Here is a 12,607-nt window from a genome sequence, read left to right as displayed (position 1 = left end):
CCGTCGTGAACCGGAAAACTCATCGCCCACTTCGATTCAATCCTGCCTCGTGCTTCAGAGTAAAATCATTTGAAAAAGAAAATTGTTCTGCATCCGGATGTTTTCCGCATGGCTTCTCAAACGGATTCTCGCTCTCATTAACCCTATCCCGGGACTTTTCATTCATTTTCATAACGAGAAACAGGAGAAGGATGATAGGAATCAATTAGCATTGCTTTGGAGATATGCGCCAAAGGTCTTGAAAAATTGCAAATGGGCTATTACACCATTTTTTCATCGATTAATAAAGTTTAAAAAGTAATACAAAATAAAAATATTTATTTATAAAAACTTTTTTATCGCGAACTAAAAAGATTACAAGTGTAATAGTGCGAAAGATTCACAGAGAAAAAAATCATTCGCCTTGACCGGGATTCGAACCCGGATCCCCCGATTTCCGGTCGAGTGCTTTAGCCAGCTACCATTGCATCATTCTTCCCTGTGGATATTTTCGGACACTACCGGACAAGATGTTGCTGGACTGCTGAGCATATGATGCCACAAACAGTCCAAAACTGCGCACGATTTGGACTGTTTGTGGCATCATATACTCAGCAGTCCAGCAACATCGTGTCCGGCAGTGTCCGAAAATATCCACTGGAAAGAATGATGCTATGGTAGCTTAACTGGCTAAAGCACTCGACCGGAAATCGGGGGATCCGGGTTCGAATCTCGGTCAAGGCGAACGATTCTTTTCTCTGTGGATCTTTCGCAGGATTGTGCATTGCGGGTGACTCCCGTAAAAGTTATCACCGCGGCTAGTCCCGGTATACTTTAAACTAAGTAAAATAGTATTCATTCAATTTTTCAATGAACTTTGATGCAGCAAAAATTTGTTGTCGTGACTCTATCATTCTCATTATCGATAAACAACAGTTTGTTACTTGCACAAAATATTTATAAAAATTTCTATGACCGGTTTCGGCTATCACACCATTATGAAACACAGAAAATATTATTACTATTGTTATGATTAGTATTTTCTCTAATTGATAATGGTGTAATAGCTTAAACCGGTCATAGAATTAAAAAAAACTATTTTGAGGAAGTAACAAAGCGTCTGTTATTGATAATATGGAGCCTTTCCACAACGTCCAAGCTTCAAGTTTCGATTTAATTTCTATCATTCTCGTTCCTTTCAATGAACGCAGCACCGCTATCGGATTTAGGGTGGCCTTTTTTTGGACTAATCTCCGTGTTTATTTTTTTAAATTCTGAATAACAATCGAGATACAGTTAGTAATGCATAATAAAAGTCTTTGAATATTGCATTGCCATCTGACTCTGAGTTATCTTGTTTTCGTTTTCTATTGCGAACTATTTAGTAATAAATTTCTATTACTAACTTATAGTTGAGCGTATCTTGAGTCAAGGCCATAAAAAATAAAATAAGTGGGAATGACACCACGGTTTTATGGCGATTCAATCAATTTTGGGATCATTTAACGAAAGAGGCAGGATAGAAACGACTCGAAAAGAAAAATGTCAACAAAGGATACCGGTTATTCGATCAGAAGCTCCCGGAATCCGACTCTGAAAAGAATTATGATCGTCAAAGCGAAGTCTTCCCTGATGCATGGTTCTCCGCTACAACAGTCGATCTAAGGGCGTACCCAGGATCAAAACTAGGGGAGTGGGGCAAGCCATTGTTGTTCAAGTTATAGCTTTTAATCATGGAAAAGGCTAATGAAACCAACATTTTAAGAACTAGAACAGCGTTTTGTTTGTTTTTAAAATCATTTGCTCGAAAAAAAATATTTTAACTACAAGTCTTAACATCATTTTTCATGGGGTTCAAAGAAAATTTGTTGCAATCTTTCGTTTAAATCCAGTCCTGATTTTCCTTACTTTGCGAATTTTGCTTCTGGGGAGGGGGTAGCTGCCCCCTCTTGCCCCTCGAAGGGTACGCCCATGACTCAACAAATCCCCCCGATGACGAGCTTCAACGGACACTTCAAATATTTAAGAAGTAGCCTTGAGAATCGGTAACGAGACGGAACCCGACACTTCGGATGCCTTAGATTTTAAAACCCGAGAAAATTTTATTCGTTTTATTCGTCGGCAAAGTGTTAACTCGTATGTACTCACTAATAGTTTTATTTGCACGGTAGCATATTCGTGTCCTTCGGTGGCACAGTGAGACGGGGTTTTGGGGGATTAAAGAGCCCCCCCCCCCCAGAGCTCAGAGAAATTTTTAAGTTTAATCCGTTTTACTTAATTGGTTTGATATTACTAATAGAATAGTGTAAGGATTGATAAAATATCCCTCAGAAAGCCGTAAAATTCACCATTTTCAACCATTTATATTAAAATTCCGCAAATTATTAATCTCGCACCTACCGCTTATCCTGGTAGGTATTCTATACCCCCACATACCCCGCTATTAGTTGCACCTAAACCCCCCCAGCCTTAATTCCTAGCTGCGCCCCTGCTTTGGGGCACGACTTCCTATAAAGTTAAATATGCTAAATTTTAACGCATGAATATACACGTCATTTAAGTTAAGCATGCAAGAGGATCTCCATATGCCCACCGCACAGCCATGGAAAATTCACGCATAATATTAAAATATACATGCATATTCATACAAAGACAAAAATTACCAACGATCGGTAATTCCTGTAGAAAATCAATTCAAGGATAGAGCAAGTGGGAAAAACATGCAATGAGTCAACCAAGAGAGTGACGCCATTGCTAATATTAATTGAGACGTTGCTATCTTTACTATTACAAGGAGAGAATGACATTTAGGATCTATCTGTTCTGCAGTCTATTTCTTTTATTTTTCTATTTCTTTGATTTTTTCTTAAGAGATAGTTCATCAATAGGGAACTTGCATATATTTCAGATATTATCAATAGCCCCAAAATTATGTAAAAATATATGTTTGCATACCTCGGTGAAAGTTTTTTTTATTATTTTATGACGTGGTTTACGATATTTAATGCATCAAAGTTCACGAGAATTTTCAAATGCAAGTGAGAAGCGAAAACGCCCGATGATTGGCTGGTAGAAAAGTGACGTCATAGTTCAGTACGAGGAGAGACGGCGGCACGGCCATAGTAGAGGTTGCATACTTATACATGCGACGGCGTGGTTATGATTCATTTATTGAAGTGCAGACGTATCGCAGTTGTTCATTGTGACTTCAGGGATATTATTTGATCTATTTTTTCTTCATTGAAAGCGATAGATTGCGTAAAGATGAAGGAATATGGTTATTCTTAGGCTGATCCTAGCAAGCTTCCTGTTACTGATTCCATCATGATAACAAGGTATTTCAGTGAAACTGTAGACTTCGTCGGCGCGGAAAGTCGATGCCGAGAAATGGAAAGGTAGCTGATGTGCATCTGAAATGTTTCATAGTTCATAACAAAGTGAGACTTGCGTATAATATTGGCGAAAGCGTATACTCATGTGAAATGTGTATTCTTTTGGCAGTCCGGTAGTCTTATGGTGAACTTATTTCCACCTCGAAGCTGTCGATGATACTTTCAACTTAAAAATACCTTGCCTGGAGGGCGACAGGAAGCTCTGAAGGAGCCAGACTATTAATGTTTCAATTTAGTAGCGATAATATAGACGAACTTCCAACACACTCTACCATCTTGTGACTCAAAACCCCGAAGCCACTTCCTATTCTGTAGAAAGAATCGGTCAATCGCTCTTCGATCAATACAATAAACACAACGTCTTTAGGTGTTAATAAGTTACTTTTGTAAAATGTAAATCCTTCCTAATTTAGCATTAAAATGTGAATGTTTTCCAAACAGAGTCTAATACATTTTGGGAGCTTTTCTCACGATATATCTGAAACTCTAAAGGCGAGCTCATCGTCATTGCGATCGGTTGTCACTTAAAAATTCCGAATCGGAAATCCTAGAGGGATGATCTTCGACGATGACCATGATCACCTGCACTCTCACTATCACTGGAACCCGTGGTGAAAATATCATCCCAATCCAATTTTTATTTGGTTTTAACTGGGGAAAGAGCAACATAGAACTGCGCATTCTTTGGGCAACTTTGGGTTTGACTTTCCCTCAAACACCCCATTTCCCCTGTGGTACATCAGTCCTATCTTTTTACGATGGCCTGACAACCTTTAAATGGATCCTTGGTTTATCATGACAACCAACTAAATGGAAATTGCTGATCCACACGTCTTCCTCTATCTCCACAGTTTCCAAATCAAGGGCCGCGGAACATTCCTCTCGTGACTCAACTTTTTCTGAAAAGCAAGCCGGCGTAAAATAAAATCAAAGAATGCTGCGATTCATTTTTTGTGACCACCTCTGGATTCCATTCTTTTTCCATCTACAACTTCCTTTATCTTTCGGGGTAAACTATGGGACAAGAGTTTAAATAATATCATTAATTTATAACAAAATATAAGTTCTAAATATACCCAAAAGCCATTTTATTAATCCGCACTAATGAGTGTAAATTAATGTGGAAGATGAATGCTGTAGACGTAGTAGTTTTCCTTAGGTTGAGTTGCAAAGTTCATGAAGTTGACAAAACGGCTAATTTTTCGGTGCGCGGAGTCATTTATTGCACTGGCCGTGTCTACAGTTTTCAATTTTTTTGTAATAAAAAAAAGCAGAATTTAGGATAGAATCTCCTTTAAAATGACGTATAGTTCATTATTATAGCATGCAATGAAGCCAGGGTATAAATTTGCAAATTACAGCGGCACATCATTTTGACGCCGACAGTAGAAGAAAACGCTGTCTTCTTGGCTGGCACTCGAATTTATGAGGATCAACGTACGTACAAAATATTAAAATATAGAGCAACGTTGCTCTATATTTTCATATTTTCTCCCTTGATTTTAAGCACCATGGAATTTTCTATGTCCTTCCGTAACTGAAATTGAACAAGTACCGTAAAAAATTTGAGTCCATCGTAACCATCGAGAAGCACCTATCTCGATTTTTGTTGTGAAGTTGAGTTTTTATTCTACGACGGCCGAATGATCGAAAAATCTCAGTTTCAAGTTATTAAGTCAAAGAAATATGGAAATATTATTTATATTAAAGTTATCTTCGCTCACATAGCACACGGGTTTATCATTTCGTTTATTATACTCTTAATTTTCCGTAACGCTCATCCCGACAGACGGCATGCATCGAGGCTTTTCTTCTAATTTCCTCCGTGGGAATGCAGACGAAAATTTTTTCTGGGGTGTTATTGCACAGAGGAACAATGCACCACTTGTAATTATTCCTTATTTCACCCATGTTCTCCTTTAAACGCAACGTGGCTCTTCCAAACCTGCAGTTACTGGGCTTGGATCTTGGACTCCTACTGAACTATGACGTCACGGCCAAAGATTAGTGGGGGCGGTATTTTTTAGCCCGCGAAACTCGGGAGACTTTTGGGAGTCATTTTCTAGTGTATAAACTGAATTTTAAGCGGAAAAAAGTATATTGCGGTACTAGTTTACTGTAGTATATCAGCATATTGTTTTTAAAAAGTATGCAATTTCCCTATTGCCATACGAGATCGCTGTATTACCTTATCAAGTGGGCTGAAGATTTAACTTGATCATTGACGCTACAAATATTACAAAAGAAGATCCTCAACGCTACCTCCATATGTGTTGTCACCCACCGGGCATTTAAATGGGTTTACAGAAGCCGCCACTCGCGTCGCTGACGGACAAAGTGATCTGAGTTACACGAGGAAATAAGGTATAATTTGGGGTGTTAACCGAAATTTGCATTAATGATGACGTGATCCATCAAATTCATAACTTTAAAATGCTATTCCTCGCAATTACAAACATTATCACACCAGTGGCGCCGACTCCATGAGGCCTGAGGGGGCCCAAGCCCCCTTGAAAATTCGTTATGGGTGTGAAGATAAAATGTGTCAGGCTTGTTAAAAAAATCCCCGGAGAGTCCAGATATCGAGATTCGAACTATCAGGGTTCTAATGTTGATCACATGACTCTTATAACATGTTTAAACAAACTAAAACTCACTACTTAAAAAATTTCCCGGGCAAGATCCCCGGTTTAGGGCCCCCCAATATTTTTTGTAAGTCGGCATCTCTGTATCATACAAAATATTAGAAAAAAATTGGATCGCATTTCACTCATCACCCCGCCGCCGACATTTTTGAAAGCCGATTAAAATGCAACAAAAATGGCAGCAGAAGTCAGCCGTTTTTGGGATGGAATTGGGCCTCCTCTGTTCATTCGTCTTGATTGGTGCTTTCGAGAACGTCCTTAGATACCTGTTGATCCGACCGCAGGCATGAGAACATGAATCCACTTGTTGCACTGACCGTGCTATGCGTGGTCTATGGCGCTTTCGACCCCAACCCTAAGCCGGACCCACGGGGATGTCGTTAACCCCGTTGTTGGCAGTGGTGCCGTGGACCGAACCAACCTCTTGCACCAATTCTCTCCTCTTCGTGGATTCCTTAAATGGAAGCGCGTGAAGAGTGGGAGATAGAAAGAGAGGGGTTGACGACCGGTTTCTCACGATCGCGAAAAACGGCCTCGTCGTTATACTCCTCCTCCGTCACTCCCATAATGTCCCTCTCAGTGGCGGCTTGTCCACGAGGACTCTCGGACGCCGCCTTTCCGAAGATTTACAAAAGAAAAAAAATAAATTCTCATTCAATTATATTTATACGTCTTATTAACCCAAGTGTTTTTTTCAATCGCATGCGTCGAAAATGTAGGAAAACCGCGCAAGAATAGCGCGAGAAGTTCGCATTTGTAACCTCGGGGCGCTGGCCAGAACGTCCCAAACCATCACCATGCAGTTAGTTATACGAAGAGTGGTAGTGGTGGGGGCTGCTGGTGCTATGATGCGTCTAAGCTTGTGCCTTATGGATGTCTTGGGACGCCGCCCGAGCATGCACAGAGCGAAGTATCTAGTGAGATGACATCGCCGCTACGGATGGCGGCTTTACAATCTGGCGTCTACTTGGTGCTGCAGAGTCGCAGAATATCTTGTTTTTGGTTTAAATTTTATCATTATTAATATTCAAATTATATTATTTTAAATTAAACAAATTTGATACCTAGATAGCCATACAAACTCACTAAAACACACATAATATTTTTAAAAAATTGACCCCCCGGTGAAGTGTGTGTGAGAGTGAAGTGTGCCGCCCCCCGAGCATTTCACTCACGAGCCGCCACTCTGCTCGCTAATGAGACGCATCGCTCCCGCTGCGAGAGCCCCTCCCCCTTCCCGCCGAACAGTGGGCTGAAATTGAAAAAAATGGAAAAAATATATCATCGCGTATTTCAAAGTGTGTAGGTACCTGAACCCAATTTCGGTCCAAAATCTCAAATTCAAATTCAGTAAAAATTATCTTAAAAATAAATCAATGGATGCCCACAGTTTATAGAAAAAAATATTTTTTAAACGCTCTTTTATTTCCCTCTGATAACAAAACTCCTGTAAAAACATCGCCCGCCATTTTACAACGTAAGCGTTCCGAGGTTCAGCTCAAAATCTCGGACAATAGGCTGAAAATAAATGAATTCTTTTCGATAAATGATGCCCATAGGTTATGTCACAAAAGTATTTCAATAACGTCAACAGGTCGTCAACCTGTAAGATTTTCCAAGAAAACTGAAAAACGCCGTTCCATAGAAACCTTTGTCATGATCACGCGGTTGTAACTAGACTACAGTGAATTATCATGGCAATTGACATCCCGTTCATTGATTTTAAACTATATTTTTATATTGTCGCAAAGTATCGGACACCACCCTCGTAAAACGTTATTCTGTAATTTTTTGGCGTGATTTATCAAAGATCCGTGAAGAGTGGAATAGGGTGGTTTGCTAAAAATTTTTTATTGCCTAAATCGAAAGATTATTACTTAAATTTAAACCATTTATTGATAAAATTTAAACCAAAACCACCCTGGAGTACGTATTTCACACTTTTAGATTTTTTAATGACGATTTCTATTTTTCGAGATTGAATGAAAAGTGAAAATTTTCAAGCGCGCGAAAACGCGACGGCTAAGTATGAATGCTGGGAAAACTCCGTGTGACGTCCTTCTGGCTCCCGCTGCCGCTAAGTAAGGTGACTTTGGGGCGATGTTGTGTGAGCCGCTGCGATGCAGACTGCTAGCAGGTAGCGCTTGGCTAAAATAAGGATTATTAATACCTTATCAAACGAAGGAAATTCTCCGGCCAAAGGCAGTTTTAATAGGTGATTATTAAGAGATGTTTCCCCGAGCTCTGTGCCTCATGCATGCATTGGTAATCTTAGACGATATAAAATTCCCATCTACTCGTATAGAAACTAGGTCCCTGTGACGTCACGTGGAGTGGCATCGCATGGGCGCCAATCTGGCCTTTTTCATATGCAGTTAAAATTGATCATTGCCATTCGTCTAAACCGGTATTTCTAAAACCAAATAATTTGTATATTATGAATACACTATTGGTGGGTTATGAATCGCAATCAAAGCCTTTCGTTTTCTTTGATGAAGGAAACTACCCTATTGTACATTGCAGCTCGGGATTCCATTTGCACGCAATTGAAGTCAAGTCACATTTATTACGTGAGAGTGACTCAAAGCATATGGGATCCGGGGCAGATAGATACATCTACATAATACCCTGAGAGCCGCCTCTAGGGTATTTGGTTGGGGTATTTGATCAATCACCAGCATGCAATAGGATTCCCACATGCATTCCACACAGTCTAAAAAACGTTAGGCATACTAACAAATTATGTTACCACATTCATGCAAAGGCAAAACTTTCCAACTGCCCATTAAGGTAATCGGCCAATAAAGGTAGAATACGCAAAGCGAGCTGTTTGAAATAATAAGAAAATTCAGAAACATCCATTGAGGCATGCATAGGTTAGTAGGATACACTACAAGTCATCTAATCTACTTGTGAGTTCTAATGCTGCCGTTATAATCTCTTATTGATCGCGGAGAGAAAAATATTCTGAATCTATCTGTTCTACATTCTATCTCACTTATTTTATTTATAACATCTGATCTACCGTAGCATGTCGGCGTATGCAACATTATATGCGTGGTATATCATACTTGGGGCGTGTTATAGGCCAGGGCAGGGGAAATAGGAGCGACGTGACCGATTTTCATTTTAAATTTTTTTATTCCAAAATGATTAGAAAAAATACTCAATTGTATTGATAAATAAAGGAAAAGGTACCAAGATGAAGCTACCAATTAATTTTAAATAAAACGGAGAAATATTAAAGTAATTACTAACCGTCATAATCACTGACATTGGTCCTACTAGGTAACCATACGACCCCAGTCACTCCAGTTTCCAGACGTGGACCCATTGGCGTCTTCCTCTAAGAGAAGGCTAATGCCGACGTCAGATGATTCTCCATCTTTTCTTCCCTACGCAACCTTCATGGCTCAAACGACCTTAGCTGTCGGTCGCCACCTCCAAATACCATGTGGCATACCAAATTTCATACCATATGGCACCATGGCGCCTTCCCCAACCCCCGGAAAAATACAAGATCTTAATCCGCCCCTGACATAATTTCTTTGGTTTTACAAACTGAAAGCCTCGTTTTTATCATGGTGAAAATATATCATGGCCAGTCGGTGTTCATTTTTTATTTTGCTACTCAAACACAAAACTCTCATGGCCATATTTTTTGTATATACGAAAAATGTCACATGAGAGTTTTATTAAATTTCAATTTATACAATGTTTTGGAAAATGAAATGCACGTAGCACGTAATATAAATAGTTAAAGTCAATATCAATAAACATAGAAACACAAAAAAAGAAAAACTCACACGGGAAAATAAACTCGGAAGCTTTCGAAGTACTAATTCCTTTCTCAACCTCTATAAGATTCTTGCAGAGGTTGAGAAAGAAGTTAGTACTTCGAAAGCTTCCGAGTTTATTTTCCCGTGTGAGTGTTTCTTTTTTTTTATGTTTCTGTGTTTATTATATATATACCGTATCTTTGCTCATCATCACCGGTCAACAATCCTGAGATTGGTTTGACGCAGCTCTCCGCTCATTTCTCCTATCTGCTAATCTTTTCACACCTACGTATTTCTTATCTTTCACATATTTCTGTACCTGTTCCATATATTTTGTTCAATGTCTTCTTTTTCTATTCTTGCCTTCCACTTGTCCCTCGACGATTGTCTTCATCAGGCCATCATGTCTCAGGATATGGCCTATAAGGTTGTTCTGTCTTCTTTTCAAGGTTTTCATGAGGCTTCTCTTCTCTCCTACTCTTCTTAGGCAATGAATTTAGTTAATGAAGACAACCATTGTCTAACAGCGTACGTCATTTTTTTACATTCTGCATACCTTTGCTACAAAAGGTAAAATTTCCAACTCCAGCCTTGTACGGTATTCCTATCAGCCAGTACCCCTCGCGGCCAGCGGATAGCTTTGAAATGGGACTCACAGCGTAAAAATCTATTTACTATCGGCGTTGTACACGTCTGATGTCTCTTAGGCCTTCATGATTCACCGCCAACAGCACTTGCTATATTTGGGGAGTAATATATGTCGGCGTCATTCGTCATTATTTATCGAATATATTAAAAATACAACACCCAAGTCGTGAATATCATTGAATGTTTATGACGGAGAGTCTTTTGTCAAAATTTTGTACTTTTATTTGCGTTTAATTGTGAGAGGAAGTGGAGCATTGGCTTGATTACGGCTTCGAAAAAAAAAATTCGGGGAATTTTTTCAACTATGAGGCCGTGAATTTTTTAAGTGAAGACTATCATTGAAAAATAGCATACGCTACCATTTTTATTGTTTCATTGACAACAAATGTGTCAAAGTTCAACTTAAACAAACTAAAAAAAACCATTTTCATTGATTTCGGTCCACTGTGCACCGGTTTTGAAAACTTGTCCAAGCCGTAGAGCTGATATTGGAAATAAGAGCGTGTACATCCCAGGAAATACCTTTGTCAGTACTAAGAGGCATACTCGATACTTAATATTATCTAAGACGTCTTGTAAAAACTTCATCCCAGGTAGTTGATCACTATTCGTTACAAAATTTAAAAAATCAGTTGGGCTGCATCAGCGCTGAGATGACGGTCGTTGTGAAGGACCGGATCACTTCCAGAAGTCAGCATGTATCTTCTTTTGCTTTGAATGGGAATGGACGTATTGCCTCAAACGTACTCTAGACGAAGTGCATTTAAAAAATTCTCTTTAACGGTATGAAGGTCAATATAATGCTGAAGCCGTTCGGCGAGTTTTCTGGCTGCCGCTCCGCAGCGCACACTTGGCGGGGGAATCAATTGAGGCAGTGTAGTTAATGAGATTGGTACTAACCTTAAAAAAAAACTTACGGTCAGAAATGACTTGAGGGTGTGGTGCGGCGAACACGCAGATGCCCCATCCTCGCAGTACCCGCCTGTCGCTTGTATGTTGTTTTTGCTGAGCCATCGGAGGTTGAAAAAACGGCCCTCGTATACACGAATACTGCAACTAGAAAACACAGGACGAAACTCACACTAGGACCGATAAATGGATATTAGTGTTTAGAATTTTGACCTTATCGGTATATGTTGAATTTCAATAAAATACCTTGAATATTTATGAAATAATCAATTCACCAGTTATTAAATTATAATCATCATCATTAGTCAACAATCCTAAGATTGGTTTGACGCAGCTCTCCATTTCTCTCTCCTATCCGCTAATCTCTTCATAGCTACATATTTATTCTCTTTTACATCCTTTATAACCTGTCCTATACAACTCATTCGGGGCCGTCCCTTGCCCCTTTTCCCTTCCACTTGTCCTTCAACGATTGTCTTCATCGGACCATCGTGCCTCAAAATTGGTCACATATTGAGGCATTCTCTCAGGTAAAAAATTCCGGATCTCTAAATTATAATACCATTAAAATTTCGTAAATATCCATGGAAAGTTTGGAATCCATAATAACTAATTGCAGCGAAGTGATATAAAAATGGTCGGAAACATTGGCATCGCAAGTTGTTGATGCCAAGTAGAACTGATAAAAAAAGATATCGTTCTGCCCTCTACTCTTACTTCACAGCTCAGAGCACGTTGAGGTACTTGATGATGATTTCAAGACAATCGTAACTCGTGCTGTGAGCTGCTAAAGAAAATTAGTTGGTAGTACGATATCTTTGCTTATCATTCGGTATGCTCTTTCAATACATCTCTACGTAAAAAGTTGACTTCATCCAAGTAGGAATTTCCATGGTATCAGGGGCAGTCTGGCCAGGTCGGCATTCGCCGAGGTCCTCGAGCTTGGGGGAGCCCCAACAATGCTGGTCTATCGTGCAGCGGATATGAAAGGTGCAATACAAAATTACTCAGATTTCTTGAACCAAAGTTATTTTGCAGTTATAAAAATCTATGTTTTCAGTAGTTGCTTTCTACTGTTTGCAAACCTCGTATAACAAGAGTATATATAAAAAATAAATCAAATATAAGTGTCCGAAGAAATAGGAGAACCTATTCCTTTTTTGAAAGGGTAATTTTAGAGGTTTTTTAAATATCAATGCTGTTTCAAGGAGAAAATTCACTAAATAATAGACAGCAAGATAATAGATAATATAAC

Source organism: Ischnura elegans, chromosome 8 (assembly GCF_921293095.1).
Source record: "Ischnura elegans chromosome 8, ioIscEleg1.1, whole genome shotgun sequence".
Lineage (NCBI taxonomy): Eukaryota > Metazoa > Arthropoda > Insecta > Odonata > Coenagrionidae > Ischnura > Ischnura elegans.
Note: the sequence above shows the minus strand (reverse complement) of the source record.